Source organism: Cynara cardunculus, assembly GCF_001531365.2.
Source record: "Cynara cardunculus var. scolymus isolate 2C chromosome LG 6, CcrdV1, whole genome shotgun sequence".
NCBI classification, from domain to species: domain Eukaryota; kingdom Viridiplantae; phylum Streptophyta; class Magnoliopsida; order Asterales; family Asteraceae; genus Cynara; species Cynara cardunculus.
This window is the reverse complement of record NC_037533.1, coordinates 10895228-10903106: the sequence shown is the minus strand read 5'-3', so window position 1 is coordinate 10903106 and position 7879 is coordinate 10895228.

Below are 7879 nucleotides of genomic sequence, written 5' to 3'. Positions count from 1 at the left end.
AGAGACATCTGAGATTAGGCAGAACTATGAACGCTCTCTACTGTCCTAAGAACCGAGGATAGCTACCCCAGAGCACTTAGAGCCGTCCCCTGACACCAACGAGGGAGCACAAGAGTCGTCTTCATCGGATGATGAAGATGATGAAGATGATGATGATGATGACACTCCTCATGCATCCCCCGGCCCTTCACATACTATTCCCATCCCTACTACCCAAAGGGCAACCACCACCACTACCCCAGGCGATCAAGGYTAAAGGGGTATTGAACAAGGACGACCCAGTCCAATCCCACACCCAGCCAACCATCCGGAGGCCATTCATCGGGCCTCTGGAGATGATGAAATCAAGGAACCTCACCATCCATCGCCCCCCTCCCAACAGAGGGGCGATGAAGAAATAAGAGCCACTTCACCTCATGGCTCGCCACAACCATTCACACACTCAGAAGCATGTGTTGCGTCTGGCATTGATGAGCCAAAAGAACATTCAGAGCGATCTCCTGTTTGTGCATAAAATCCCCCTTTGATACTTGATCTAGCGAAGGGGAAACACACTTACTTCTCTTACTCGGCCTCTGAAGCCGAAGAAGAAAAAGAAGCTGCTGCAACATCAAGAGATAGCTCCTCACTTGAGGGATATCAAGGACATGATGGAAGTCCTTCACGACCCACATATTCACAAGGTCATGAAGGCGCCTCTAGAGCTGAGGCTCAACCTATAGCATCCATTGCTGCAGGGGTTACCCTTGTGGCTGATTTGGTCACAAAGGCTGAGTTCCAAGCCTTAGTTGACTCGATCCAGCGGTCCTTGGAAGACCTAAAACTCATCATACAAGGGATTGTTGACAACCCTCCATCCATCGACCTCACCCCCTTCGACAGTCCCTTGCATCCCTTGAAACCCAAACCCGAGACAACACAACCCGTTTCTAAATGCTACAACAAACAGTCACCCAACACCACAACACCTCCTCTTCCCTTGCCACATAAAGAAACCAACTCCTTATTCACTCCATCACCACCCTCACGGCCCAGGCAACTGCGACCGGTGAGACTTTAGCCTTAATCACTACCCAACTAAACACCATCTCCCAAACCATAAACACCCTTCCAGCCAACATCACATCTTACATCCCTCAACCAACCCCACCCCCAACCTCATCCATCAATGAAACATTAGCCTCTCTTTCTACCCAAATGACCACCATCCAAAACACCCTCTCCTCCCTCCCAGCCACCATACTAGCCAACATACCCCAACCTCCTCCTCTTCAACCTCGCTCTACAGGCCCATCCTTCGAAGAAGCCTTCTCTTCCTTCACTGCAGAGGTGAGGAATATCCTTACCAACATCCTGTTCCACCATCCACATTCGCCTCCACCTCCATGCGCCCACCTGCCTCCACCTTCACCATAGAAAATGCAACCAGGGCCGACCTAAGGGCCCTGTCAAAGGCACTTGTCTCATCCTTCAATCAGATAAGTGCAAAATTCATCCATCGTGCTATTCAACCTACCAAGACTCTCTCCCAGAACCTTGCTGATCAACAAAGGCACACCACCTCTCTCCTTCACACAATGGAGGAGAGACGAAGACAACAATTCTGAAGGCATATATTGCGTCCTTTAGGAAGGAGAAAAGAAAGAAGAGAAGAAGAGCTTCGTGCTCCAGCAACCGCCCACACAAAAGGCCACGACATGAGGACCCAGATCCTGATGATCAAGGTCTTGGACCTCATGAGGGGGAGAACCAGGCCACGACTGCTCAACTGATGGAATCCTCTGCACCAACACCACCACCCCAAACACAACAACAATCTCCACCATCAACCCAAGCAAGGGAACCAGAGGCTCAGTCCTCTGAAGATGTACAGAATGTATATGTTCCCATCGCCACATCCCAAGAACCCATCGAGTTGAGCTCGTTAAACGATGAAGAACCATCCATACCACCAACCAACCTACCCTTCACCCCATCACCAACTCCAAACTTACCATTAACCCCCTCACCAACACCACGCACCACACAACCCTTCACCACTCTACCCATACAACCTCAACCCACAATCATCCAACCTTCATCACCACAACAACTACCAACTGAACCCGATGAACCAAAAACCACCCAAATACAACCTCCTAAACCACAAGTCACCCCATCTGAGCCCAATGAACCAGAGCCAACCCAAACTCTTCCATCACCTACCCCCTCTCAACCATTAACCCAAACACAACCCATAACCCAACAAACCCAGGTGCAAGCGGATGTTCCTTCATCTTCAAGGCACCCTCCTCAAGGGGTAGTCGATGAAATAATAGCAAACATGAAGTCACTCACGAGACGTCCAAAGGTGCCATCGAGGGAGCTAGTCATGATGGAGAATATCCATCAATACATGTACCATGATCGCGATGAAGGGTTGACGCTCATTCCTCCAATTCTCTCACCAGAATCCATAAACCTCCTACACCATAGGTTTGTTAGACATACCACCCAACCACCAAGGGCTGTCTTCTCAAACGATGTAATAAGGTTGGTCATGGACATCAAAATGAGGACCTTCGCCAACCGAGATCAAGTACATCGAGTACACAGTGGAGCGAGTCCATGGTCAGGTCAGTGTCTTTAGTGACAATGAATTGATCAATCTCAATCCCTATGACTTGATTGAGCTATACGCGTACATGACTCAGCGTTAGGATTAGGGCATACGCTTTGGGATGGCAAACAGAGCGATCGTGCGGATAATGAAGACCTTGGTGAAGCATCAAGCCAAACGTGACTTCGAAATTGCTCTTCGACTTGGCATCAAAAGACTATCCTGCACTACACCTAATGAAGACTTCCCTGGGTTGTAGGAGAAGAGATCTGTCTCTGTCCTTACTTAACCAGAACTGGGTCACATATACAAAAATGAGTTTGGAGCGAAGAAATTTTTTAGGTTGACTRAGGCCTTTAAGTATTCAAATGAAACACTTAAATGGTTTCAGAAAGCCATCTGAGACGGATTGAGCAGATCTCACGTGCCAACAGACGATGGACAGAGATTGATACATGAAATATCTACAGTCATCGATTATAGAGGATTACTCGTGCGATTTTGGGAAATATCACAGGGGAGACCCTAAATGTAGTCTTATATTTTTGTCTTGCAATTTTCATTTAACCAATGTAAGAATTCATCATTTGTTCCAATGAAAAATTTGGCAAAAGATGTTTTTCTTTAGAATAGCCTCTATTCTTTATTCATTCTTTGAATGTTCTTAGAATAGATGATGTTTGCTCTTTCATTACTTAGGGGGAGATTGTTAGACCCCATAAGTATGATGCATAAAGTAATGAAGACAAACAAGTGATGAAGAACCAGAAGGCCGATGGAAGACTTCATGGAAAAATTCCTAAGTCTGAAGAACATCCAGAGGGTCGATGAACTGACCAAATATGAGATGGAAAGTGCATCTCCATAACCCCTCGGGATACTAACTGTGAAGTCCAAGATTCATATAAAAATGATAAGATCTTCAAGTACAAGATGAATGTAATAGTAGAAAGAATAGATCATCAAATGTTACTGATTTGATTGAGAGAGAGAGAATTACAGCTCTAATCTTGATTACAATCTGCTAATGACTTGGTAATGACAATTACAAGGAAAATACTATTTATACTAAGAAAATAGTAAAGCTACACTATTACAAAGCAAGTAAGCTAAGGAGAAACTTGAATACAACAATAAAGCTCTTACTCATACCCAACATTCTCCCCCTTTGGATTCAAGTTTGGACTCTTGTAAATTTTTGGAAGTCCAAGAATTTTCTCTAATCTTCTCAGAGCGTTCCTGTATTGGATTTTCTCCTCGAGCAGATTTATCACATTGATCAACAAATATATTTCTTTGGAACTCATCCTCTCAGATTCAACAGCTCTGTCATTGTTTACTCTTTTTAAGTCAAATGCCCTTCTCACCAACCTTATGGTACCATCAGAATATTTGTTCAACTCACTAAATCTCATTAATTTCTTCACTTGAAGTTGAGCAAAATATATGACCCCGAACTCTGGCTTTTCAAGAATCATATAGACAGGATAAGCATCAATATCTTCTAATTCTTGATTTGGTCTTTCCAAATTGATGATCCGTTGATTGTCTTCAAGGCCCATTTGAACATGAATGACCATAGCCAGCTTCACATGACAACGCATAAATCTCTTAATAGCATCAAGAGCAATCAGTTCTCCTTCCTTCCTGTTTGTCATGTTTCTGATTTCGAAGTACATGTATTCAAGATCTTCCGAGTATAAGCTTGAAAAATCAGCTTCGCTGAATCTCCAAATCTGTCCATCCTGTCTAGTCACTGTAAATACAGGATACCAGATTCTTAGAAGCTTTTGAGCATCAATTTGTTTGATCGTGACAACCGGATGCTTCGTACGCACTTCACTGATAGGTAGGCGCTTGGCTTTCAAAAGATGTTTGTATTCTTTGCAGTAATCTTTGGTCTGTCGATGAATGCCAAGAACTTTATCACCCCTCAGAGCTATTCGATGTCGGATGAAAATTCCAAAGTAGATATCTTCTAAATATGGCTCTTGGATTCTTTCTCTATCATAACCAGGAAAGTTGGCTCTGATATGAAATGGCACATATTTTCTGGTGAAGATTTCAGTAGGATCAACATGTTCTCTTTGAGCAGGGACGTCTGACACATCAGGTACATCTGCAATGGAAGATTCTGGAACAGTCTGACGGAAGGAACATGAGATTCCTCGTCAGATTGATGTCTCTGATCCGCCATTAACCTGTAAAAATGTCTAAAAAATTAGTACCCATTTTATTCAAGAAATTTGAATTAAAAAAAATAACAACACAAAAATATAGACTCTAAAAAAAGAAGCTAAAAAAAATCACTAATACTAAAAAAAATTAACAAAACAAAACAAAAATATCAAAAAAAAAAAACTTAACCAAAAATACTTAGGAAAAAAAATATGGTGACCGGATTAGAAATCCGGACAACGAAGAAAGAAATTAAAACACTTAGAAAAACAACAAACAAATTGGTGACCGAATTTGGAATCCGGACAACAAAGAAAACAATAAAAAAATACCAAGTATAAACACTAATCCGGACAACATCAACCAGATTAAGGTTGATCGGAGTAAACTCCGATCACCTTGTCCGGTGAGATATCCGGTCAAAAAAACAAACACAAATCTAAAATTATACTAACACACAAAACATCTCTAACAAAAACAAAGATTTAACTAAGATAAGACTGATTTATTAGTATTCATCCTTTTATGGTTCATTTTACAGTTCGATTCAATATGATTAACAAAACAGTCCAATCAGTCCAAGACAAGTCCAATCGATCAAGGAAATATGAAAAAGATAATCAATCGAAGTAAACTTTGAATAGAACAGAGATGAAACAGTAGAATCAATAACAGTCTGAGTGATAAACCAGAGAAATGACCGGAGAAGACGATGAATAGTAAATGAGAGTAAAAAGTAAAAATGAGACGAATATTTATAGTCAAAGTCAAAAACCGTTCAAATTCTAAACCGCTCAAAGCTTATCCGGATTAGAATAAATCGGTCAAGAGGTGTCCGATTTATGGAATGTGAAATGTCTAAGTGTTAATCCGGACAATAAATCACTCAAGGCATGTACGATTTAGAAGAACACCGGTCAAGACTTGTCCGGTTTAAGGATAAATCGCTCAAGGTTCAATCGATTTAGAAATAAATCGCTCAACAAAGAAAGTTAAATCCCTTGAGTTAAGGATTAAACCGCTCAAGGATTGAAAGGTTTAAAGACTTGAAAAAAAAATCAACAAACGATTTAGGAATTCGGATAAATGAATTCATCGATTTGAGAATCCGCTCAATCCCTTGCAAAGTATATCTAATCTTATCCGGATAAGAGTTTATCATATAGCCTTTTGTCTGGATGTCTAAATCGGACAATAAATCAGACAAGTGTTGTCCACATTAGACTAAATCGGCCAAACACTTATATTTCAAAACTCTATATCTTTCAAAAATTAGATAATACTCAAAATACCTGTGAGAAAAAAATAAACTGTTAGTTCAAAACAGATAAAATTCACTCCCCCTCAAAATATGATCAGATAAAAAAATCACACTACCCCTCAAATATAGATTCTCACGATCAAKAAATTTAAAATCAGATAGAAAAAAAAATTAAACACTGACTTGTATTTTAAAAATACAGATATTTGACTAAATGAATTTGAATTAAATACAATTCAATAAATTGAACTGTTTTTAATAAAAATTCAAAATTTTAAATTCAACATACCTAACTTAGATACAAGAAAGCTAAAGCGTTTTTCATCTAAAGCTTTCGTAAATAAGTCAGCTAATTGAAATTATGTTTTTACAAAATACAGTTCAATGGTTTTTTTTTTCTACATGATCTTTAATAAAATGATACTGGATATCTATATGCTTGGTTTTAGTATGTTGAACAGGATTACATGAAATAACAATAGCACTTTTGGAATTACAGTAAATTGGAATTTTATTAAAATAAAACCCGTAGTCTCTGAAATGTGTCTGCATCCATAGCACTTGAGAACAGCAGCTTGCAGCAGCTACATATTCTGCTTCAGCAGTGGAAATGGAAACGCAGTTTTGTTTCTTTGATGCCCAGCTGACTAGCTTGTCTCCCAAAAACTGTAGATGTCCTATTGTACTTTTCCTGTCCAACATACAGCCTGCATAGTCTGCATCTGAATAAGCTGTCAGTTCAAAACCAGTACCCTTGGGATACCAGAATCCAAGATTAGCAGTCCCTTTAAGATATCGGAAAATGCGCTTAACAGCACTTAGATGGGACTCCCTTGGATTAGACTGATATCTGGAACAAAGATGTGTTGAAAACATTATATCAGGTCTACAAGATGTCAAATACATCAAAGAACCTATCATACCTCGATATGTTTTCTAATCAACAGCTTTTCCAGAAGGATCAGCATGGATCTTCGTTCAATGAGCCATAGGTGTTTTGATAGATGAACAGTTTTCCATATTAAATTTCTTGAAGATATCTAAAATATATTTAGTTTGACAAATAAAGATACCCGAAAATAATTGTTTAATTTGAAGACCTAAATAGAAGTTCATCTCACCCATCATACTTATTCTAAAACGTGAAACCATCAAGGCAGAAAAGTTTTTACAATATTTGGGGTTTCTAGATCCAAATATTATGTCGTCTACATAAATTTGTATCAAAATAATATCAGACTTTTCCTTTTTAATGAAAAGGGTTGTGTCAATACTACCTTTCGAGAAGCCTGACTTTACCAGAAACTCTGATAAGATATCATACCAAGCTCTCGGAGCTTGTTTAAGGCCGTAAAGTGCTCGATCAAGGATGGAGAGATGATTCGGCTTTCATTGATCAACAAAACCCTCTGGTTGTGAGACATAGACTTCCTCTTTGATAAGTCCATATAAAAATGTTGTCTTGACGTCCATCTGATATACGGTGAAGCTCTTGTGTGCCGCGTACGCCAAAAACATTCTTATTGCTTCAATCCTTACAACCGGGGCAAACGTTTCGTCATAGTCAACACCTTCTTGTTGATTATATCCTTTAGCAACGAGCCGAGCCTTATTTCTGACCACAACACCATCTTCATCTTTTTTACTTTTGAATACCCAATTAGTACCGATAATCGTCTTATTGTTGGGACGAGGTACCAATCTCCAGACTTTGAGTGCTTCGAACTAGTTCAGCTCTTCTTGCATTGCTAATATCCAATCCGGATCAGCTAAGGCTTCAGAAACCTTAGTCGGCTCAATAGTACTCAAGAACGTGGAATAAAGACACTCATTAGCTGTCG